Raw genomic sequence first — 25,288 nt, 5'->3', positions numbered from 1 at the left:
CTGGTGGTCCCCTCCCCTTAGCTATTAACCAATAGGAGGCTTTTCTAGGAAATTTGAGTAAACACAGCAATGCCCCAGATTAACTTTTAAGTTCAATTACCTGAAGCTTTATTTTTAATATCAAAATGTGGCTGGCATTGCATCAATGTTCATGCTTGCCCGGTGGCAGCTGTCACAGAAACCACAGGCGCATGATGGCACCAACAGCTATGAAAAAGCTGGTGCTCAGCTCAGGCTGGGGATGAGTCAGCATGGTCCTGCCCATAAGGGGACCCTCAGTCTGGTAAAAGAGGCAAATACGGAACAGAAGCAGCCAGTGCTTCCCACAGGTCATCTCACTGCACGTCCACAGGGACTCTGGGAGTGTATGCTAGTCCCACCTTTCTCCAGATGAGGACCCAGGGAGATTACGTGAGCTGCCCTTGAGACTCGAATCCGAGACCGTGCAACTCTCAAATGTAGCGCCTTCCCTCATCCCCACATTTTAATTCATTAGTTCTCTTTCGATTGTAGTGACAGAGACCAAACCCCAACTGCTTTAAAGCGGAAAAAGAATATCGATTGGGCCTTATGAATGAGAGTCCTGAAAGGTGGAGAGGGCTTCAGGCCTGGCTGGCTCCAGGGGTTCCAAGTCGATCATCGGGTCTCTCTGTCCCTCTTTGTAAAAGTTCTTTCTCATCTGTGCTCTCCTCTGCTCTCCTGCTCTAATCTCTGCACGGTGGGGACAAAGGTGGCCACCGCAGGTCCAGGTTATTTAGTTCTCGTTAGTTATTTGACATCAGAAGGAAAGAAACTCACTTTTTCTCAGAATTCATGTTGGTCCACAGAAGAACGGTGAGCATGGTTTTCCAGCATTAGACTGATCGCAGTGTGCAGAATAGGGCCTGTGAAATGCCCAGCCAGGGTCCAGTACACGCTGGCAGGTAGACAGTGTCACCCCCCAGGAGCAAGAGGCGCTGTGTCCATGAGGAAGGAAGGAAGTCGGCCTCCAGCTGGGGTTGGAGTTCTGAGGGGCTTTTAGCGTTATTCATACTTACTGCTGGTCTTTTGAATGTTTTATTACTTAAGCCATTTTTGGAATTTATATCTAGGAATTTACTATTTTTTTTTTTTTGTATTTTTCTGAAGCTGGAAACGGGGAGAGACAGTCAGACAGACTCCCGCATGCGCCCGACCGGGATCCACCCGGCACGCCCACCAGGGGCGATGCTCTGCCCACCAGGGGGCGATGCTCTGCCCCTCCGGGGCGTCACTCTGCCACGACCAGAGCCACTCTAGCGCCTGGGGCAGAGGCCAAGGAGCCATCCCCAGCGCCCGGGCCATCTTTGCTCCAATGGATCCTTGGCTGCGGGAGGGGAAGAGAGAGACAGAGAGGAAGGAGGGGGGTGGGGAGTGGAGAAGCAAATGGGCGCTTCTCCTATGTGCCCTGGCTGGGAATCGAACCCGGGTCCCCCGCACGCCAGGCCGATGCTCTACCGCTGAGCCAACCGGCCAGGGCTGGAATTTACTATTTTAAAATCTCATATCAGTAATTATTTAAAAATTTTTTGGTTCTATATTTTATTTGTGTATTTTCTTTTTTTCTCTTGATGAATCTTTTAAAGAAGATTTGTCTAGCTAATTAATCTTTTTAAAGGAAGCTTTTAGTTTTGTTAATACTGTTTTTTAAAAATCTGCATTGATTTCTGCTTTTATTATTTTACTTTAAAATTCTCGGAGTTTTTTCTGTTGCTTTTTTTTCTGTTTTCTTGAGTTAAATGCTCTTTCTTTTTTACTTTTCAACATTTTCAGTCTCTGTAGAAGTATTTAAAGTTAAAAGTTTTTTTTTTAATCTAAGTCCCACATTTTTTTTTTTACTATTCTCAGCGCCACTTTAAAAAATATTTCTTAATTGCCTTTATAGTTTTCATTTTTTCCCAAGGGTAATTTAGTAATACATTGTTCAGTTTATCTAGAATTTTTGGGATAGTTTTCTATTACTTTTGCTTTTATTTCATTATGGTCAAAGAATGTCATATATATGATATTGAACATTTGGGACTCACAAAGTTTATTTTTCTTTCTTTCTTTTTTTTTTTTTTTTGTATTTTTCTGAAGTTGGAAACGGGGAGGCAGTCAGACAGACTCCCGCATGCGCCTGACCAGGATCCACCCAGCATGCCCACCAGGGGGCGATGCTCTGCCCATCTGAGGTGTTGCTCTGTTGCAACCAGAGCCATTCTAGTGCCTGAGGCAGAGGCCAAGGAGCCATCCTCAGCGCCCGGGCAAACTTTGCTCCAATGGAGCCTTGGCTGTGGGAGGGGAAGAGAGAGACAGAGAGGAAGGAGAGGGGGAGGGATGGAGAAGCAGATGGGTGCTTCTCCTGTGTGCCCTGGCCGGGAATCGAACCTGGGACTCCTGCACGCCAGGCCGACGCTCTACCACTGAGCCAACCGGCCAGGGCTACAGAGTTTATTTTTCAATCATATGTGGTCTATTTTTATAAATGCCTTATTCTTTTAAATGGGTAATATCTTTTGATATGGACAGATATGTCTATATGTGTGTGTATGTGTGTGTGTGTGTGTGTGTGTGTACTAGCCTGAGCTTATTATTTTATTCAACTCTTTAATATTGTATTTATTGATATATTATTTACTTGAGCTATTCACTTACTTAATAGGGAACATTAAAATCTTCAATTACAATTGTTTGTTTATTTCTTTGTCAGTTGTTGGTTGATATACTTTGAGACAGTTAAAGCATATGCACTTTTGATAATTATATCCGGTTGCTCTATTATTTATTTTCCTTTGTTTCATATGACACATTGTCTTAAATTCTACTTTCTCTAATAAGATTGCTTTTCTAATTTCTTTTGGTTCACACTGGCCTGATATGGCCCATTCTTTTATTTTCCAAACTGCCTGTGCCTTCCTGTTTTAAGAGTATCTAATGTGTATAACATTTTGGTGGGTTTATTTTTATTATCCAAAAAAAGAGGGTTTCTGTATTTTTATTAGCAAAACTGTTTACATTTGTTTTAATTATTATTGTGTTTGGATTGACATACTCTTTCATTCCTTTTCTTCCCATTTTCCATATGTTCTTTTTCTTTTTTGTGTCTTTACCTCTTTGCATTGAAAAGGCCGAATTTTCTCCCATTGGTTTAAAAGATATTGATTCCCTTGTTGATAGTATAGTGGTTGCCCTTAACGAAAACCGCTGAGAACCCCCCGCTGAGTGCCTGGCCACCATAGAACCGAGACGCTCCATGCCCTGTGCCTGAGAATGCCTACCCACAGAGCCCAAGAGTATATAACAATGGTTACTCTAAGCTACTACAATTTTGGGGTAATTTATTAGACCATAGTACTTAGAGCAGAGTTTGTCATCTGGAAGTGGAGTGTTGCACAACAAAAGCCTAAAAATGTGGCATTGGCTCTGGGATCAGTTGGCCAATGTGAGTTGGAAAGGCCTTCGGAAGGCTGTTGGTGGACGCCCGATGGCCCTCGAGGAGGCTGTCGATGAGGGCGTGATGGGAAGTGGTGACAGGAAGCGAGGGGAAGAGCATCTTCATGATGGCGTGATGGAGAGTTTCGCAACGCTGTCACCTGCGGTGACATGAAAATAGAAAATACAACAAGAGCTGCTGAGATTTCCAGGAAAACTGTTGAAGGTTTGGGCTGGCTTTTTCTGGCGACTTATAGTAAAATGTGAGAGAAGATAGACAAGCTTAAAATTGCTGTTACATATGAAAGAGACAGGACTTTCTGGTAAAATATGATATAGTTTCTCCTCCTTAGCCAAGGATATTATCTTTTGAGAAGTGTTTAAGTAAGGTAACTTGTCAACTTATCTATTTCTTATGGATTGGGAGGAGTGCCGTATATATATGTATTGTTTTTTCTAAGTTAGCGACCTGGCTTTTCACTTTCTTTATGGAATCTTTTGATAAGCGTAATTTACGATTCCAGTGGAGCCTAATTCTTCCATTTATTCTTTTATAGTTAACGCTGATTTTCTTCCATTTATTCTTTTATAGTTAATGCTGATTATGTTCGGTTTAAGATATCTGCCTACTTGCATGTTGTGAAAATTTTGTTTTGTTTTGTGTTTTAAGAAGCTTGTATTGCTTTAGTTTTCACATTTAGTGCTGCAAACCATCCAGATTTGATATTTGTGTATGGTGTGAAGTAAGGGTCAAATTTCTCCTTTTTCATAGGTATGTTGAGATTTCATATGTATGCCTTTAGTGACAACAGAGGCTGTGTTCTTTCAAAATGGCAATGCCATAAAAGACAAAATATGTTACCTCTTGGAGGAGACTAAAGAAGCATGACATCTATAATGGCACTTTTGAAGAAGAGGAGGTGATGGTTCTCGAATGTCTCTGACAAGAAGCCCCTCTCAGGGTTTGGGGTGACCCCTGAAAGACCAGTGAATCACCCCTGATGCTTACGCAATGCAGTGCTTAGGTCCCGAACTGAAAGATACATATACTATGAAGATTGTTGTGGAGAAAAATGACAAAATTGGACTATGGGTGACGCAATAGATAAAAGTGTTATACCTGAGCTAAATTTCCTGAAGTGGGTCACTCTACTAAAAAATAATATTTTAAATTCAGACATATTTAAGGTTGAAGGGTCATGATGAATACAAATTTGCTCTCAAACAATTCTTTAAACTACACACACATGCACATACACATACACACATATTCATATCTAAACGCACGAGACGGCTGTAGGGGCCGATGGCATGTGACCCCAGCACAGCGCAGGCACGTGACCAGACCTCAGTCAGGGAAACCATTGCTAAAACTGTTATCATTTTATCTCTTCAGTGACTGGGACCCACCAAGACTGGATTCTGCTTAGACAGTGCCTGATAAGAAGACATTTTTAAAAATCATCAACCTCTTAAAACAGAAAAATAATTTTTAAAGAAGGAAATGCCATTGTTCAGAAGCACACTTGAGCCAGACATTCATCCCCTACTGTGTGTTTCCTGAGCCACTGGTCTGTGTCCACCAGGCCTTGCCAGCCACCTTCAGGGGATGAGAACTGCTCCCTGCTTACCAGAAGACCCAGCTCACCTGTCCCCGCTGGGACAGTCAGTCACTGCTGCATCTGGGTCTCATCTGAGAATGATTGACTGGTTTTTCAGGGTTCACCCTACGTCCTGGGAGGAGCTTCTGGCAAAGGCCCTTGGAGCCATAACCACCTCCTCGTCTGAAATCACGCTCCATTACAGGTGTCTCGTTCTGGGCTCCTCTCTGCCAGCCACAGCAGCCGGGCCTGCGAACGCGGCTCAGGGTCTTCTGCTTGTGCGCTGCTCTGTCTGGAGTCCTGGCTGCAGGGAGACAGGGCCCAGGCCTTGCCCGGGACGGGACGGGTCACGTCAGGCCAAAGCCTGCGGTGATCGCAATCACCAGGGAGAAGTCTTGGCTGGCCTCTGCCGAGTCCTGCCAGGTGTTTACCCGAGGAATCTTGAGCTGTGTTGGAAAAGAAGATGCCAGCCAGTACTTGTAGCCAGCGTGGGGGTGGGTGGCATGCATAGTTTGGGCTAACTCTTAGGCTTCTGAGGTTGGACCTGAGTTGGCTGTCACTGGTCTTGGTCCAAAGAACAATCCGGTTCCCCCTCCTGCAGCCGTGCCTGCCGGTATTGCTGGGGCTTCCTGTTCTGCCCATAAACTCAACCTTTGGGCTATTCCTAGACCCAGCAGGTTGTCACCCCTCTGGATAGGCTGTGACAGCCCCTAGGGGCCATTAGTTTGCCTATGAGGTTCCACGTTGGGTGGCTCATAGCCGTTACCTTCCTGTCTCTGGCCACCTTCCAGGTCCCACCCTGCTCTGGCTCCACAGCCACGCTGAGCCCGGGGCCACCCCTCGTGAGGACAGCAGCTGACATTCACTGAGCCCTCACTGGCTGCCTGCTCTGCTGTTTTAAGTACGTTGACCTCTTTGATCCTCACAAGAACCGTATGATAGGTGTCATTCTCCTCTAAGACAGTATAGCAGTCAAGGGCGTGGACTCTGGGTTCAAACCCAGACCTTCACTGTGTTACACTGAGCAAAGCTATGCAAACCCCCTATGCCCCGGCTGAGAAGCGGAGAGCCTAGTCCCTAGGATCTCATGAGGAGACATGTGAGAGGAGTGGCGGGCACGCCCGATGAGAGCTGCGTGAATGCTAATGGTCCTGCTGTTCGCACCGGGCAGAAGGGGACCTATGGCGGAGGGAGCTTGGGAGACCCGTCTAAAGTCACACTACTCCATAGACTAATGAGAACATGAGCCCAGGTACCTGAGCTAAAGTCCTGACACAGAGTTCACTGCCTCTGTGTGTTCATTCATCCCTTCCCTGCCTTGTTCTGTGTCAGAGCAGAGGAGACGGGCGCACAGAGTTCACTGCCTCTGTGTGTTCATTCATCCCTTCCCTGCCTTGTTCTGTGTCAGAGCAGAGGAGACGGGTGCACAGAGTTCACTGCCTCTGTGTGTTCATTCATTCCTTCCCTGCCTTGTTCTGTGTCAGAGCAGAGGAGACGGGCGCTCCAGTCTGATCCCGTGACATTCCCGAGGGCCGATATGGGAGTGTTGGTGTCGGGTGTGGAGAGGTGATGTGAAAGCCCCCTGTTGAGCTAAGGTGTGGCCTATGAATTCACAGGTGGACAGTATCCTGAAAACCCCCGAGAAATGTTCATTCATGTATCTTAAGATAGCAGAAATAAGAGCATTTTTGCATCCTGGTAGAAAAAGTCTAGTGTATCTAGTGTAATAGATGAGATAGAGGACTGAATTGCTGGGGGTGATGTCTTTGAGTGGGGGGGATGGAACAGTGCAGGGGTGGAGGGGTGGGGATGGAACAGTGCAGGGGTGGAGGGGTGGGGATGGGACAGTGCAGAGGTGGAGGGGTGGGAGATGGGACAGTGCAGAGGTGGAGGTGTGGGGATGGGACAGTGCAGGGGTGGAGGGGTGGGGATGGGACAGTGCAGAGGTGGAGGTGTGGGGATGGGACAGTGCAGGGGTGGAGGGGTGGGGATGGGATAGTGCAGAGGTGGAGGGGTGGGGGATGGGACAGTGCAGGGGTGGAGGGGTGGGAGATGGGACAGTGCAGGGGTGGAGGGGTGAGGGATGGGACAGTGCAGAGGTGGAGGGGTGATGGATGGGACAGTGCAGAGGTGGAGGGGTGGGGGATGGAACAGTGCAGGGGTGGAGGGGTGGGAGATGGGACAGTGCAGGGGTGGAGGGGTGGGGATGGGACAGTGCAGGGGTGGAGGGGTGGGGATGGGACAGTGCAGAGGTGGAGGGGTGGGAGATGGGACAGTGCAGAGGTGGAGGGGTGGGGGATGGAACAGTGCAGGGGTGGAGGGGTGGGAGATGGGACAGTGCAGGGTGGGTAGAGGGGTGGGGATGGAACAGTGCAGGGGTGGAGGGGTGGGAGATGGGACAGTGCAGAGGTGGAGGGGTGGGGGATGGAACAGTGCAGGGGTGGAGGGGTGGGAGATGGGACAGTGCAGGGTGGGTGGAGGGGTGGGAGATGGAACAGTGCAGGGGTGGAGGGGTGGGTGATAGAACAGTGCAGGGGTGGAGGGGTGGGAGATGGAACAGTGCAGGGGTGGAGGGGTGGGTGATAGAACAGTGCAGGGGTGGAGGGGTGAGGGATGGGACAGTGCAGGGGTGGAGGGGTGAGAGATGGAACAATGCAGGGGTGCAGGGGTGGGAGATGGAACAGTGCAGGGGTGGAGGGGTGGGTGATAGAACAGTGCAGGGGTGGAGGGGTGGGAGATGGAACAGTGCAGGGGTGGAGGGGTGGGTGATAGAACAGTGCAGGGGTGGAGGGGTGAGGGATGGGACAGTGCAGGGGTGGAGGGGTGAGAGATGGAACAATGCAGGGGTGGAGGGGTGGGAGATGGGACAGTGCAGTGGTGGAGGGGTGGGGATGGGACAGTGCAGGGGTGGAGGGGTGGGAGATGGGAAAATACAGAGGTGGAGGGGTGGGAGATGGAACAGTGCAGGGGTGGAGGAGTGGGAGATGGGACAGTGCAGGGGTGGAGGGGTGGGTGATAGAACAGTGCAGGGGTGGAGGGGTGAGAGATGGAACAATGCAGGGGTGGAGGGGTGGGAGATGGGACAGTGCAGAGGTGGAGGGGTGGGAGATAGGACAGTGCAGGGGTGGAGGGGTGGGTGATAGAACAGTGCAGGGGTGGAGGGGTGGGAGATGGAACACTGCAGGGGTGGAGGGGTGGGAGATGGAACACTGCAGAGGTGGAGGGGTGGGAGATGGGACAGTGCAGAGGTGGAGGGGTGGGGATGGGACAGTGCAGAGGTGGAGGTGTGGGAGATGGGACAGTGCAGGGGTGGAGGGGTGGGGATGGGACAGTGCAGAGGTGGAGGGGTGGGGATGGGACAGTGCAGAGGTGGAGGGGTGGGAGATGGGACAGTGCAGGGGTGGAGGGGTGGGAGATGGGACAGTGCAGGGGTGGAGGGGTGGGGATGGGACAGTGCAGAGGTGGAGGGGTGGAGATGGGACAGTGCAGAGGTGGAGGGGTGGGAGATGGGACAGTGCAGAGGTGGAGGGGTGGGGGATAGAACAGTGCAGGGGTGGAGGGGTGGGATATGGAACAGTGCAGGGGTGAAGGGGTGAGGATGAGACAGTGCAGGGGTGGAGGGGTGGGGGATGAGACAGTGCAGAGGTGGAGGGGTGGGGATGAGACAGTGCAGAGGTGGAGGGGTGGGGATGGGACAGTGCAGAGGTGGAGGGGTGGGAGATGGGACAGTGCAGAGGTGGAGGGGTGGGGATGGGACAGTGCAGAGGTGGAGGGGTGGGGATGAGACAGTGCAGAGGTGGAGGGGTGGGGATGGGACAGTGCAGAGGTGGAGGGGTGGGAGATGGGACAGTGCAGGGGTGGAGGGGTGGGAGATGGGACAGTGCAGGGGTGGAGGGGTGGGGATGGGACAGTGCAGAGGTGGAGGGGTGGAGATGGGACAGTGCAGAGGTGGAGGGGTGGGAGATGGGACAGTGCAGAGGTGGAGGGGTGGGGGATAGAACAGTGCAGGGGTGGAGGGGTGGGATATGGAACAGTGCAGGGGTGAAGGGGTGAGGATGAGACAGTGCAGGGGTGGAGGGGTGGGGGATGAGACAGTGCAGAGGTGGAGGGGTGGGGATGAGACAGTGCAGAGGTGGAGGGGTGGGGATGGGACAGTGCAGAGGTGGAGGGGTGGGAGATGGGACAGTGCAGAGGTGGAGGGGTGGGGATGGGACAGTGCAGAGGTGGAGGGGTGGGGATGAGACAGTGCAGAGGTGGAGGGGTGGGGATGGGACAGTGCAGGGGTGGAGGGGTGGGGATGGGACAGTGCAGGGGTGGAGGGGTGGGAGATGGGACAGTGCAGAGGTGGAGGAGTGAGAGATGGGACAGTGCAGAGGTGGAGGGGTGGGGATGGGACAGTGCAGAGGTGGAGGAGTGAGAGATGGGACAGTGCAGAGGTGGAGGGGTGGGGATGGGACAGTGCAGAGGTGGAGGAGTGAGAGATGGGACAGTGCAGAGGTGGAGGGGTGGGGATGGGACAGTGCAGAGGTGGAGGGGTGAGAGATGGGACAGTGCAGAGGTGGAGGGGTGGGGATGGGACAGTGCAGAGGTGGAGGAGTGAGAGATGGGACAGTGCAGAGGTGGAGGGGTGGGGATGGGACAGTGCAGAGGTGGAGGAGTGAGAGATGGGACAGTGCAGAGGTGGAGGGGTGGGGATGGGACAGTGCAGAGGTGGAGGAGTGAGAGATGGGACAGTGCAGGGGTGGAGGGGTGGGGATGGGACAGTGCAGGGGTGGAGGGGTGGGGATGGGACAGTGCAGAGGTGGAGGGGTGGGGGATGGAACAGTGCAGGGGTGGAGGGGTGGGAGATGGGACAGTGCAGGGTGGGTGGAGGGGTGGGAGATGGAACAGTGCAGGGGTGGAGGGGTGGGTGATAGAACAGTGCAGGGGTGGAGGGGTGGGAGATGGAACAGTGCAGGGGTGGAGGGGTGAGAGATGGAACAATGCAGGGGTGGAGGGGTGGGAGATGGAACAGTGCAGGGGTGGAGGGGTGGGTGATAGAACAGTGCAGCGGTGGAGGGGTGAGGGATGGGACAGTTCAGGGGTGGAGGGGTGAGAGATGGAACAGTGCAGGGGTGGAGGGGTGGGTGATAGAACAGTGCAGGGGTGGAGGGGTGAGGGATGGGACAGTTCAGGGGTGGAGGGGTGAGAGATGGAACAATGCAGGGGTGGAGGGGTGGGAGATGGAACAGTGCAGGGGTGGAGGGGTGGGTGATAGAACAGTGCAGCGGTGGAGGGGTGGGAGATGGAACAGTGCAGGGGTGGAGGGGTGGGTGATAGAACAGTGCAGGGGTGGAGGGGTGAGGGATGGGACAGTGCAGGGGTGGAGGGGTGAGAGATGGAACAATGCAGGGGTGGAGGGGTGGGAGATGGGACAGTGCAGGGGTGGAGGGGTGAGGGATGGAACAGTGCAGAGGTGGAGGGGTGGGGATGGGACAGTGCAGGGGTGGAGGGGTGGGAGATGGGAAAATACAGAGGTGGAGGGGTGGGAGATGGAACAGTGCAGGGGTGGAGGGGTGGGGATGGGACAGTGCAGGGGTGGAGGGGTGGGTGATAGAACAGTGCAGGGGTGGAGGGGTGGGGATGGGACAGTGCAGAGGTGGAGGGGTGGGGATGGGACAGTGCAGAGGTGGAGGGGTGGGAGATGGGACAGTGCAGAGGTGGAGGGGTGGGGATGGGACAGTGCAGAGGTGGAGGGGTGGGGATGAGACAGTGCAGAGGTGGAGGGGTGGGGATGGGACAGTGCAGAGGTGGAGGGGTGGGGATGGGACAGTGCAGGGGTGGAGGGGTGGGGAGGGGACAGTGCAGAGGTGGAGGGGTGGGGATGGGACAGTGCAGAGGTGGAGGGGTGGGGATGGGACAGTGCAGAGGTGGAGGGGTGGGGATGGGACAGTGCAGAGGTGGAGGAGTGAGAGATGGGACAGTGCAGAGGTGGAGGGGTGGGGATGGGACAGTGCAGAGGTGGAGGAGTGAGAGATGGGACAGTGCAGAGGTGGAGGGGTGGGGATGGGACAGTGCAGGGGTGGAGGGGTGAGAGATGGGACAGTGCAGGGGTGGAGGGGTGAGAGATGGGACAGTGCAGAGGTGGAGGGGTGGGGATGGGACAGTGCAGAGGTGGAGGGCCTTAACTAGGAGCAGGGCCAGGTGCTCTGCTGGAAGGTGGGGTGTGTGTGTGGGGGGGGATTTGACCCCAGCTGCGGGCTGTGGGCAGGTGACTACCTCTGTTTTGTCAGTGAGACAGGAAGTAAGGGCACCAGCTGGGAGACACTGGGGCAGGAGGTGTTGGGGCTGAGATGAGAAGTGAAGATGGGAAGGATTTAGTTCAGACAATGGGAGCAGGAGGGGCCCAAGGGCAGCGTGATGCTCCCCGGATGGAGGGCTCTTTGGCATCTAGTGCCACGAGTTTAAACTGAAGCCAGTCAGTGTGTTGTGTGTTTCTCTGGCTACCATTCCAGTGCAGGCCTGAGAGAGAGGAAGAAATGGAGGGTTTTGCCAAGCAACAAATATAAAGGTGGAGCAGGTGAAGGAGTGAGGGCAGGACTGGCCAGGGAAGTCAGCTGGGCGAGGAGGAAGCAAGGCCCCGAGCAGAGAGGGGTGGAACCCGGGGCGTCAGCGGATGGCACACTCAGGGGGCTGGAAGGGCTCAGAGCTGGCTGGAGAGGGATGCGCTGGGAGGCAGGTGCTGGTGGTACCTAAAGCTGAGTGTTGGGAGGAGGCTTGTGCAGATCTCGTCCCTGCTCTGCAAGCCTCTGTCAGAGCAGGGTTCCCTCCTGGGACGACTCACGGCTCGGTGTAGGGAGCATTCATGCAGGGTCCCCTTTTGCGGGAAGGTGGGTGAGGCGTGCCGATGCTTCTGAGCACAGAATAGTATTAAGCAGCCTTTCTATTAAAGAGACACTGAGGCCCTGGCCGGTTGGCTCAGCGGTAGAGCATCGGCCTGGCGTGCGGGGGACCTGGGTTCGATTCCCGGCCAGGGCACATAGGAGAAGCACCCATTTGCTTCTCCACCCCTCCCCCTCTCCTTCCTCTCTGTCTCTCTCTTCCCCTCTCGCAGCCGAGGCTCCATTGGAGCAAAGATGGCCCGGGTGCTGGGGATGGCTCCTTGGCCGCTGCCCCAGGCGCTAGAGTGGCTCTGGTCGCAGCAGAGCGACGCCCCGGAGGGGCAGAGCATCGCCCGTGGTGGGCGTGCCGGGTGGATCCCGGTCGGGCGCATGCGGGAGTCTGTCTGACTGTCTCTCCCCGTTTCCGGCTTCAGAAAAATACAAAAAAAAAAAAAAAAAAGAGAGACACTGAGACGTTCCCTGCACGCTTTCCTCCTCAGACATTTGCACAGGGGACCCGAGACCCGGCTGGCACCTCGTAACCCTCCGCGCCTGTCGGATGCCAGGCAGCAGCGATGACAGGACAGTCCTACCCTCCACGTCACACAGACTTCTTCCAGGGGCTCCCAAACACCCCCACACGAAGTTGTAATTTGCTGCCCTATTGAGCTGATTCTGAAGGAGCACAGCTGTGCTGCAGTCCAGGTGGCAGGGTCCAAGGAAACGGGAAGCAAGGGGACAGTCCGGGGGGAAGCAGAGGGGACAGTCCGGGGCACAGCAGAGGGTGCGAAGCCGGTGGGAGGTGATGAGAGTGGATCCATGGAGTCTCCAGGAATGCCGGCGCCGGGCAGTGCGTTGGGTTTCTAAAAGAGCAAGTGTCTGGACCTTGGTTTACTAACCTGTATAATGGGATAATAACTCAGGGGTTTTGTGCAAAGACCAGAAAATAGAGCCATTAGCTGTGAGCTTGTGCCAGGGAGCCCCAGTCATGGTTTCCCTTCCTCTTCAGGGGCCCGGAGCATCTGACCGCGTGGGGTGGGCCCTCATCTGACTATGCCTTTGCTAGGGGGGTCATCACCTCCCCCATGCAGAGAAGGCTGCGGCTTTCCTCCTGAGAAATTAGCAGCAGGAAGGGTCTGTTGAAATGGGAGGTGAGGAGAAAGGGATGTGGGAAGGGACTAGAAGCCTGCCACATCCTCCTCTTCTGTTCCGTTCTCATCCACGGTCAGCCGCACCCTGTGCTCGGCCTGCGAGGCGTCAAGGTTCACAGTGCTGACTGACCCTAGCGGGAGCTGCCCCTCTCCCAGGGGGCGCCACACCCACCCTGGCCTGAGCTCAGATGCTGCAAACACTGGTAAGAGAGGTGAGATGGAGAGGCCTCGTCCTGTCGTGCCTGGGCCCAGGGGACACAGATTTGAGTCCTGGTTCTGTCTCGACTAGACACACGACCCTGTGAAGACTGTGTCATCATGCACAGGGATCAAGGATACTGCCTGTCCCCATGAGACGCCACACCCTGAGCCGGTCTCCCCCCATTCTGCACCAGGAAGGGCGTGCTGTCCTGTTCCGCCCAGCCCCTCCTCCACGGCAGGATCCCCTCTACCCCCCCACCCCACCCCCCACCCCACCCCCGCTTCACCGCTGTCTCCACCACCTGTGCTCAGGTGATGGCTGCGGCTCGCACCATGGACCCTCGCCTCTCAGACGGGCGGCGTGTCCTTTCCATTCACGCTCGTCCCGGGCCAGCCACACAGGTCGGCATCTCCGCCTCCAAATGCCTTTTCTGTCTAATTCCTCTTTCCGTCCCTGTTGCCTCTCTGAGGCCTCCCTTGGTTGTCACCTGCTGCGTCATCCACCTGCTGTCCTTAGACCCTCAGGCTCTGCTGTCACCTCCTTTCCAGGGCACAGTTCTGTCCTACAAATGACATGGAGGGCCAAAGAGTTAGATGATTTGCCCAAAGTCCCACAGTTCCTGAGGAGCCAGGACTGAACCCAGAGCCCAAGCTCCCCTCAGTCGTGCTGCTGGCTCTCATCCTGTGGCCTGCCACCGGGCCCAGCGGAATGGGACAGTCTGTGTCTCTGTGTTTGGCTCAGCGCATAGGCCCAGGGTGGGTGGCAGAGGGCCAGCGTCTGCTGTTTCCTCCTCGGCCACCGTTTCGTGTCTGCACCCCAGAAGCACAAGGGACTCTCCCTGCGGGTGAGCAATAAAGCAAGGAGAGATAAGAAATAGGGGAGGAGAATTATAATTTCAATTAAAGCCTCCTTAAGAAGGTGGCATGGAGTAAAGGTAAAAGAGTGAACCATGACATGTCAGGGAGAAAAATTATTCCAGCAGATGGGAATGATATGTGCAAAGGCCCGGTGGCAGGAGTAGGTCTGATATGTTCAAGGGACTTAGGATGCCTGTGTAGCTGGAGCAGGAGTGAGGGAGAGGGGTGGTGGGAGATGAGGACAGAGTGGGAAGAGGGACCATGGGTTTCCTCGTGTGTACACTGGGTGTGATAGCATCCACCTGGTTGGATATCTGTGAGCATTCAGTGAGGTGTCCTAAGTGAAGCCTGAGGCCGGGCCCGACACAAAGCAGTTGTGCAGTAACTGTTGGCTATTCATTATTACAGTGTTTACTGCAACTTGACCAAATATAAAGACTCTACTCTTTCCTGGTATCTGCTGGAGAAGCTTGAATGTAGTCATAAGTAAAACCTGGGTGGGCCCATTCCTCCTCTGGAGCTGGCTTCCTGTCTTCTCTTACAGCAGGGGTTGGGTGCAGCTCTGAGGGACCGTGTAGCAAACCTTGCAACCAGAGTATCAGAGACCTGAATTTCTTTCTGAGCCCTGCTCTCTTGACAGTATCTGGATTCCAGTGAAGGCAAGAGTTATACAAGCAATAAAATCTCCCTTATGATGGAGCCCACAGTCTTAAGGAGATAGAGACTAAGAATCACAAAACTGGCCTGACCTGTGGTGGCGCAGTGGATAAAGCAGGGGTCCCCAAACTACGGCCCGCGGGCCGCAGGCGGCCCCCTGAGGCCATTTATCCAGCCCCCGCCACACTTCCGGAAGGGGCACCTCTTTCATTGGTGGTCAGTGAGAGGAGCATAGTTCCCATTGAAATACTGGTCAGTTTGTTGATTTAAATTTACTTGTTCTTTATTTTAAATATTGTATTTGTTCCCGTTTTGTTTTTTTACTTTAAAATAAGATATGTGCAGTGTGCATAGGCATTTGTTCATAGTTTTTTTTATAGTCCAGCCCTCCAACGGTCTGAGGGACAGTGAACTGGCCCCCTGTGTAAAAAGTTTGAGGACCCCTGGGATAAAGCGTCGACCTGGAAATGCTGAGGTTGCTGGTTCGAAACCCTGGGCTTGCCTGGTCAAGGCACATATGGGAGTTGATGCTTCCAGCTCCTCCCCCCTTCTCTCTCTCTGTCTCTCCCTCTCCTCTCTAAAACGAATAAATAAAAAAATTAAAAAAAAAGAAAACCCTGACATAATTCCAAGCATCCTTAAAAAAAAAAATCACAAAACTACAATACTCTGTGTTAAGATTAAAGAAAAAAATGGTACTACCGGAGCCCAGGAGAAGTCCCCTCCAGGGTCTCCCACCCTCCTGGACACGGCAGACTCTCTACTCTCTGTGCCCAGCCCCCCCCCCCATATCCCCTCCCATATCCCCACTGGCCATCTGCTTACCTCCATCCAAAAGCCCAAGAAACGCCTCAAGCTCGCATGCTCAGAACAGACACCGTTTCTTCCCACCACCACCTCCTTTGGTACAGGACACCCAGTTAGATGTGAATATGAGAGAAACAACGATTGCCTTTTTAACATCAGCGTATCTTGTGTTTTGTTTTGTTTTTCCTAAACCTGTACCTCTGTGTGGTGCAGATCCTAGGCACTGTCAACTAACTTCGGTGCCATGTGCTGCTTCTGGTCCACAAAGAGCATGCTGCCCACGTCCAGCTCACACTTCCCCGGGCGTGGCGGGAGGGCGCTGAGGAGCTGACTGCAGTGCCCACAGACCCTGTTGTCTGGGACCTGGGCAAGGCTCAACCCCGGACCTGGCAGGATCTGGGCACCATTGCTGGGCTGGCCTGGAGAGCCAGCGGGATGAGGGGGACAGAGAGGCTCAGCGGGGAGAGGATGTTCCTGGCCGGGTTCGTGACCCCTGTCCTGCCGTACAGGCTGAAGGCAAAGTGGGGATTGTTCAGGAAGGTCGAGAAGGCCAACAGGATTGCTGGGGTCAGGTGATTCTCCTGGTCAGGAGCCTCTTGGCCACAGGCATGAGGCCCAGCCTGGCCACCAGCAGCCGGAAGAAGAGAGAGGGGTATGCCATCCGGACGAACAGAGACACAGAGCGCCGGCACCCAGGCCGGCAGGGCACGGTGCCCAAGTGCCTCCGGCTCTCCCTCCCCGCCGAGTGCCTTGCAGTGAGCTCTAGTGGGAGACGCGAAGGGGACGGGGAGCCCCTGGGGAAGGCATGGGCTTTGGAGTCCGGCAGACTGGGATTCGAATCCCGACTGGAACTGTGTGAGGCTTCGTGCAAGAACACAGTGGGAGAAACACAACAGGTGTTTCGTATAACTATGAGTGTTAGGAACACGTCTTCGCTATACCCTTCGGCTTCTTTAGATTTTTAGTTATAATAATACATTGTATTTAAAATATACCGTATTTTTCACTCCATAAGACGCACATGACCATAAGACACACCTAGGGTTTTAAGGAGAAAAATAAGAAAAAAAATATTCTGAGCCAAATGGAGTGTAAAAATATTTTATAAAATACCGTATTTTTCACTCCATAAGACGCACAGGCATTTCCCCCTCCACTTTGGGGGGGGGGGAGTGTGTCATACGGAGCAAAAAATACAGTAATATAAAAATTCAGCTCCCCACCTGATCACCCCAGTCCTGCTCCTCAGAGGTGGGGTTTAGAATGTGCTGTGTGTTGGTCTGGCTGTCTTTTGGTTTGGATGTGTATGTGAATGAAATATGTAATAACTATGCACAGAATGCACCTACAATACATGTCTAGTGATACACGCATACTTCAGAATGAAATGGAATTCTATTTCACATCACTTACTTTTTAATTTAACAATATATGGTAGTATGATTCACTAATTTTTCAGAAAGCACAATCACTTCATTGTTTTAATGGAGATATATATATATATATATATATATATATATATATATATATATATATATATATATATCTTACAGAGTAAGGATTTACTTACTGTGAAATGTTTAATCATCCTCTACTGATGGGGGTTGATTTTCTTCCTGCTGTTTTAAAAATGCTGCCACGAACAGCTCAGGACCTATATCAGAATGTGAGTTTATATATGAAGTAAGCCTGCACAGTTAAACAGTTTCCAGACACTACCAATTTGCCATCCAAAAAGTTTGTACCAATTTTATTCTTACGAACTCTGGGTGGGAAATGTCTACTTCTCCGTGTTCTTTCTGACACTGAATATTGAGGTGGTTTTAGCTCTGAGGGCCTGATAGGGGAAGTAGCCTTTGCTGTACTATTTTATTGTGGTCTTTCCCACGCCCTTTATTGGGTTGCGGGGCATTCTTATGTACATGATGGTTATTAAAACGTTGTCTGTCATAGATGTTGTAAATACCTTCTCTTGTGAGTCTGTCATTTGTCTTTTTAACTTTGATCATCTTGTCTTTCATCCTAAAGAAGCTTTGACATTGTATGTGTTCTGATCTGACCGTATTGGCACGCTGATGGAAGCTCTCTCTATTCCAAGATGATAAAAAAAATACCACAGGCTTTAGTATTTGTTTCTTTAGTATTTTTGTATTTTGTAATGTTATGCTTAGCTCTTTAATTTATTTGGAATTTGGTTTGCGTTTCATCCCCCAAATCAATGATGGATTGAATTGATAGCATTTATGTGCTAAACCGAAGCTTCCTCATGGATTTGAAAAGCTGTAACTGTCATATATACAACTCTGTTCCCACAGTTTTCCTGGACATTTTCTATTGTTCCACGCATAGACTGGCCTATTTTTTCTGCCAGTACCACATAATCTTTTTTCTTTTTCAAAAAAACCATCAGCAATTTTTGTGGACTTATTCCACAGGATGAATTTTAGAATCAATGTGCCAAATTGAAAAAAATCCAAGTGGATTTCACTCTGAATTATTAATTTGAAGGTAAATGCCTCTCTTTCTAAAAGTGAGCCTTTTTAGCCAGGATGCAATATGGCTCTTGAATAACTTATGTCTTTTAAAAGAAGTTTCTTGTATTTTTTTTTCATACAGGCCTTGCCCTTTTCCTGTTATACTTACATTCCGTATGGTGCAGCATCTTCCAATAACCTGTTTGTCGTTGTCGCTACTGTAAATTAGCTCCCATAGCATGAGCTCGACGCCCCGGCCAGGCTGATCTGTCTGGAGTGGGCAGCCGATCAGGACAGCCAGACTTTCCTCTAGAATTTGTACTTGGCATTGTGGGCCTGGGCCCGCTCTTTGGCTGACCTCCCTGTTCCGTGAGCAGGCTCCCTATTTCAGAACAAGGCGACTCTGCCATACAACCCACCTGTGTGTGGGCCCTTCCGGGTCTGCGGCACTGCTATGCTGCTTCTCCTGGTTGACCAGTCCCTGCCTCTGCCCAGTCCACAGCCAGCCAGAGAGCTCTGCCTGCTCAGGTGCTGTCTGGGAGCCCTGGGACTGGCCAGGAGGCTGGGGGAAGGTGACTCCTACCAACCACTAGGAGTCTGATGCGCCCACAGTGCCCTCAAGGCTGGCCAGTGTGGGCCGCTGTCCTGGGCTGAGAGTGAGAGAGGGTGTCCAACCTCAGCAGCTGGTTCTGGTGGGCAGAGATGCAGAAGCACACAGAAAGGTCAGGTTGTATCCCCCTCAGACAAATGACCCAGCCCTCAGCCCCTGCCCCTGTCTTTTGGGTGCATGGTGTGCAGTGCTTCCTGGTACATGGGAAACTAGAGGAACAGGGACAGATAGACTGACCTAGTCATGGACAGTGGCCTCAATGCATGTCGGAAAGGCTGAGGAGGAAGGACAGATGCCACATTCTGTGAGAAAAGTGCTTCACATCCATCCATCCATTCATCCATCCATCTGTCCATCCACCCACCCACCCATCCACCCACCCATCCACCCATCTACCCATCCACACATCCTCCCATCCATCCATCCATCCATCCATCCATTCATCCATCCATCTGTCCACCCACCCACCCACCCATCCATGCATCCTCCCATCCATCCACCCACCCATCCACCCATCTACCCATCCACACATCCTCCCATCCATCCATCCATCCATCCATCCATCCATCCATCCACCTACCCACCCACCCACCAACCCACCCATCCATGCATTCTCCCATCCATCCACCCACCCATCCACCCACCCACCCATCCATGCATCCTCCCATCCATCCACCCACCCATCCACCCATCTACCCATCCACACATCCTCCCATCCATCCATCCACCTACCCACCCACCCACCAACCCACCCATCCATGCATTCTCCCATCCATCCATCCATGCATCCATCCATCCATCCATTCATCCATCCATCTGTCCATCCACCCACCCACCCATCCATGCATCCTCCCATCCATCCACCCACCCATCCACTCATCTACCCATCCACACATCCTCCCATCCATCCATCCACCTACCCACCCACCCACCAACCCACCCATCCATGCATTCTCCCATCCATCCATCTATCCATCCATCCATCCATCCATCCATCCATCCATCCATCCATCCATCTCTCCATGTTTGAAGCACTTGCTATATACTTAACCTTGGGTACATATGGAGGGGGGATTTCAATTAATCATATTGCTGCTGTCAAAAAGCATGTCTCACCTGAGACTGTGGGTGCCTATTGTTTCCACACTGAAATACCCCAGGAGTGGGTAGTGGGCTGTATGAAACTCCGGACTGGGGAAACCTGAAGTGACTGAAAGAACCTTGAGTTGACAACGGTTATGTTGAGCGAACAGAAATAACTAGAATTAAGTAAGGTTAAACTTCCTCCACTAGACAGAGGAGAGGCTTGAACACTCAGCGGAAGCTCCTATAAGCACGTGGACTTGAGCTAGGTCCTGAAGGGTGGGCAGAGTTTGGGCGGCCATAGGAGGGAAGCGGCTACGTCGGTTAAACAACCTCAGAGTAGTGCCCCAAGTGGACTCAGAGACCGCTGCGCTCACACTACTTCTCAGTTTGTTCATTTGGCTTTGCTCCCTTCTACACTTCTCTAGGGCGTGAGCAGTATCTTATTTCTCTGTGCAGAAGCCCCAGGACTGATGGATCAATAGAGGAATAGTGCCAGTAATGATAATAAACTGTGCGAGAATAGCAGCCAATTTTGTTTATTTGTTGACTGACTTCCGGGTGATAAGATATGTACTGTGTGCTGAAATGACCCTCTGAGGAGGCATTGGCCCTATTTTGCAGATGAGCCCAGGAGAGATGAACTTGCTGAAAAGCCAACGACTGGCAGAGGTTGAGGCGGGCTTGGCCTGAAGCGCTGTGCTGCCCACAGGTATACCCTACTATACCAGGGAGCTTCCGGAGACTACACACCTTCCTCGGAGGTTCCACGGAGGTCGAAGAAGAGGTGGAAGGGTGGTTTGAGGTTCAGTCCTGAGTACAAAGAGAAAGCTATTCACATGGCACTGAAATCGATATCTCTAAATGCACACAAATATACACACAGAGCTAGTTCTTTCTTTTTTTTTTTTTAATTTTTAAAAAAATTTATTTATTCATTTTAGAGAGGAGAGGGAAAGACAGAGAGAGAGAGAGAGAGAGAGAGAGGAGAGACAGAGAGAGAGAAGGGGGGGAGGAGCTGGAAGCATCAACTCCCATATGTGCCTTGACCAGGTAAGCCCAGGGTTTCAAACCGGTGACCTCAGCATTTCCAGGTCGACGCTTTATCCACTGCGCCACCACAGGTCAGGCTAGTTCTTTCTTGGTTTAACAAATTTCTCTCCAGTTTCTTTGGACATGCTTCCTTGGGATGAAATGGCCAATGGCCATTTTATCTGACCCACCAATGTTAAGTAAGTGGTATGGGCTTCCCAGAAGACTGAGCTGAGAAGGCATGTAGACTCCCATCTTTCTGTGCCAGAGTGATTTAATTAGTTAACTGGGACTATCTTGGGCTGGGCAGAGAAAACCGGGCTACTTAACATAATGGGATTATCCAAATCAGGACTCTGGTGGGGATGTTGGACATCTGGCCCAAAGGAAGCAGATGTGGAGCAGTAGGACAACTCCAGGGTTAAGACCCCAGGCAGTGAAATATCCCAAAAAATCAGCACGTGACAGTCTGGAAAGATGCAAAGTGAAGTCCTATTTGGCCAAGAACGGAATTAGGCTCAGAAAACATAGGGACCGGAGGGCATTTTAGGGGTGATCCAGGACAGGACAGGAAATGGGGCGTATCTAAGCTGCCATCTGGGATCTGTTGCAGTAGATCCTGGAATATTAACTGGAGAAGAATTTGGCTGTGTCTAAACAAAGATGCAGATAGAGCCATGATTGATGGGTGATGCCTGTGGATGTGACAGCAGGCGTTGCACATGGCCACATCTGCTATTCTAGCATAGGCCAATACTCTCATTTTCCAGATGAGAGGATAGAGGTTCAGAGACATCACAGGGACTTGCATGCCAAGGGTTACACAGCCTGAGGCAAAGAGGGAATTAGAACCTCTTCTTTTGCCTTGTGGAGCAAGTCTTCTTTCTGTACCACTGTACAGTTTTTCAGGACTGAAATCACAGTGCCTAACGGGGATAAATCCCTGCTATCAGCCGAGTACTGACGTTGACATCCACAGTCCTGCGGACCTTCACCTGCAGCTATTTTGTTTTTATTGAACAAACAAGCCTTTGAGCCTGTTTATAAAGCCTCAGGCGGCTTATCTCAATCCTGCCTCTGGATTCCCCCTGCCCCCATTTCTTGAGCACCTACTACGTGCTTAGAGCTCTGCTTATAATACCTCATTTGCTTATAATAGCTCATAACAACCTGGGGCTTTGTGGATGAGAAGGTTGAGATTACGGGGCTTAACTAGGGATGATGAAGCTTGTGCCTGGTGAGAGCCAGGACTAGAAACCAGACTCCACTTCTCTTTGCTGCACCTGTTTTCTTGGGCTCCTGTGGGTTTTTAAACAAGCCTTTTTTTTTGGTGTGTCTTTATTTGTGGCATAGCACTGGGTGTCAAAAGTCAATAGTGACAGAAACTCTTGCCTCGATCCTCATTATTAGACATTAGCTGGTCTGCATCACAATGTGCAATGACTTCCCCTCATTATCCCTCGCTTCTTCCTCCCGCAGACATTAGCCCGGTCGGTTCCCAGCTCCCCACACCCTGCAGTAGGAAGTCCCTGTTCTGCAACACTGCTGAAAGCCCTCCTGACACTTGTGCCCACCCTGGGAGTGCAAAGGAGCTCCCAGACCAGCCAGGGTGTCTCCCTCCGTGCAGACTAGGAAATGGCACCTGTATTCATTTGCTGGGGCTCCCACCCAAGGACCACAAACGGAGCGCCTCACACAGCTGGCGTTTGTTCTCCCGCAGTGCTGGGGGCTGACTCTGAGGGCTGTGAGGGAGGCTCCGTCCCAGGTCTCTCTCTCTGCTCATCGCTGTGCCTGCACTGTGTCCTCACCGCATCTTCACACCATCCTGTGTCTGTGCTCCTGTCTCTGTGTCCTGATTTCTCTTTCTTATAAGGTCCCAGTTGTATGGGAATAAAGCCCATCCTAATGACCTCATTTTGAGTTGATGACATTTACAAAGACCCTATCTCCAAATGAGGCAACATTCTAAGGTACCGAGGGCTGGAACTTTAACATATAAATTCAGGGCTGGTGGAGGGGAGACACAGTTCAACCCGTTACAGCCTCTCTCTGGCCCACGCATAACTTGATGAGGATGGCATTCCACGCCCTCCCCTAAATCGTTTATTATGACAGTTTTGAAGCATAGAGCAAAATAGAAATATTTTTACACATAAATTCTACCGCTAACATTGTGTTGTGCTTGTTTTATCACATACCCCTTGGAGTCATAGCATCTTTATTCAAATTGGAAAGAACACTTCTTTTACTAAATGGACGTTGACATACACCAGGGTGTATCACCAGGCGAGCGTAGCGTGGGCTGGATTTCAGACCCCATATCCTCTGCGAGGCGTCCACCTGCAGGTGCAGCCTGCCCTGCTGTGCTCATTAGCCCCAAGTGCATTCATCTGAAGAAGCAACAGGAAAACAGAGTTTCTACAAAGCCCTGGCTTCTTTTTACAAAGATGTTCAAAATTCAGAATCGTTCACCGAACTTACATGAAACCCACACATGTGTGTTGGGAAGACCAGGACTGGATGTGGTTGGCACTTATTACAAGAGGATTGAATGAATGAATGAATAATTCACTTAGGACAGATGGTTTGAATGAAAGAATGATTGACTGAATCCAGTTCTTCATAAGCTTAGTATATGGGAGTAATGAGTGCAGACAGCAACACAGGGAGTGCCCACCAGGAAGAGGTATGTTCTTTTTTAGAAGCAACTCTGGGGGCACAATCATTATAATGGCTCAAGATGACAATTTTCCTGAAGTCCTTTGGTTGACCATTTACGTTGCTTCTGCTGGGCTTCCGCTCAGCCATTCCTCCACCGGCTTGGCATTGTCCCATGAGAGGAAGGCTCCCACCATGTGGCCTTAGGAAATTAAAGCCGCAGATTGATGAAGGACGAGGCAAGATCACAGTGGAAGGCCAGCCGAGAGTCAGTGGAGATCCACCCACAATGTGAGCAGAACAGCACTTACCGGGGCCGTGACGTGGGGGATGGCTGGTGCTCCCGGGGCAGGAGATGGGGTTAATATTAACAGGCCCAAGGTGATGGGGGCTTGTGTAACCCTGGGCCTGGCCACCTGCTCCCTGGCTGACAGTCCTGTTTGTCCAGCTGCCCCTGCACCTCAGCTGCCCTGCAGCTCCGGACGAGGGGCAGGCAGGTGGGCTGGGTCTCTGAGCAAGCGGTGCGGTCTCTCGGAGCCAGGAATGTCACACACCACCGTGCTGCACCAGCAGGCTGTCGGCGGATGCGCCGAGTCACAGAGTGCAGGGGCATCTGGTGTCCAAGTCACTGTCTCTGAGCACCAAGGCGTGTTGGCCCAGGCGGCTCAGCAGATGTGTGTGACAGGAGAGGAAGCTCCCAGGTCTCCTCCTCGTGCCTTGCCAATAAGTTCGCCTGGCCACTGCCCGAGTGGGCTAACTAAATGCAGTATGCGCTCCCCACTCCCCCACATAAGAGCCCCTTCGTGCACAGCAGCATTTTGCAAAGTGTGTTCTGTGGAATCTTGTGGGTGACTTGTAAAAAAATGGCTCCATGATCAAAGAATTTTGGGAAATTCCGCACTGTCTCTCTCCCACTTGGATGGTAATGTTTACAAGGAACTGAGAAGTTCTGCAGTAAAGATTTATCCAGAGCTTCCCAAACTCATTGCCCTCCATCACACAAACTAACACCCCAGGGAAATGTCTTGTGGGCAATGCCCGCCTTCAGGACAGACCCCTGCTTCTCTGGCTGGGACAGGCCAGCTCTCTGACCTTCCTCGTGCCCACCCAACTTTCCTAATCTCCTAGCATCCCCTTCCACTTTATCCTTAAATTAATATTTAATACTTTTTTTAAAGTGAGAGTAAGGGAGCTAGAGAGACAGACTCCCACATGCACCCAAACTAGGATCCACCCGGCGACCCCCATCTAGGGCTGATGCTCTGCCCATCTGGAGCCACGCTTGCAACTGAGCTATTTTCAGAGCCTGAGGTAGAGGCTCAACAGAGCCATCCTCAGTGCCCAGGACCGACGTGCTCGAATCAATCGAGCCATGGCTGCAGGAAAGGAAGGGAGGGTGAGAGGGGGAGGGGTGGAGAAGCAGACAGGCACTTTTCCTGTGTGCCCTGATCAGGAATCAAACCTGGGGCATCCACACACTGGGCCGATGCTCTACCACTGAGCCAAATCACCGAGCCTTCTTTTTATTTCTTCATTGACCCAATAGTTGTTAAGTAGCATGTTGTTTAGTCTTCACATATGTATGATTTTTCCTCCTTTCTTCTTTTGATTGATTTTCTAGTTTCATACCATTGTGGTTGGAAGAGATGCTTGATGTAACTTCAATCTTCTTAAATTTACTGAGACTATTTTACATTTGTAAAACCATTTGCAATTTCCCAAAGTGATTTCATAATTATCATCTCATAGTCCTTGTAGTCAGCCTGGATATTAGTCATTGAATGAGTCACTAGCAAGATTTAGAAGTTCTGACATAGTGAGTCACTTGCAAGCGGTCCCATTTATCTAAAAATCTCTGTGAATG

The 25,288-nt window shown here is 51.6% G+C and overlaps 1 long non-coding RNA gene across 1 annotated transcript in view; it reads left to right on the top strand.

Annotated features, from left to right (window-relative positions):
- Positions 1–2,543: 2,543 nt before the first annotated feature.
- Positions 2,544–25,288, top strand: part of LOC136377618 (uncharacterized) — a 48,309-nt gene continuing 25,564 nt past the window's right edge. The window contains exon 1 of the long non-coding RNA XR_010746336.1: positions 2,544–2,563. This is a non-coding gene — a long non-coding RNA (uncharacterized lncRNA). The remainder of the gene's footprint in view (positions 2,564–25,288) is intronic.

Source organism: Saccopteryx leptura, chromosome 6, assembly GCF_036850995.1.
Source record: "Saccopteryx leptura isolate mSacLep1 chromosome 6, mSacLep1_pri_phased_curated, whole genome shotgun sequence".
Classification (NCBI taxonomy): domain Eukaryota; kingdom Metazoa; phylum Chordata; class Mammalia; order Chiroptera; family Emballonuridae; genus Saccopteryx; species Saccopteryx leptura.
This window is presented reverse-complemented; position numbering and strand designations above follow the sequence as displayed.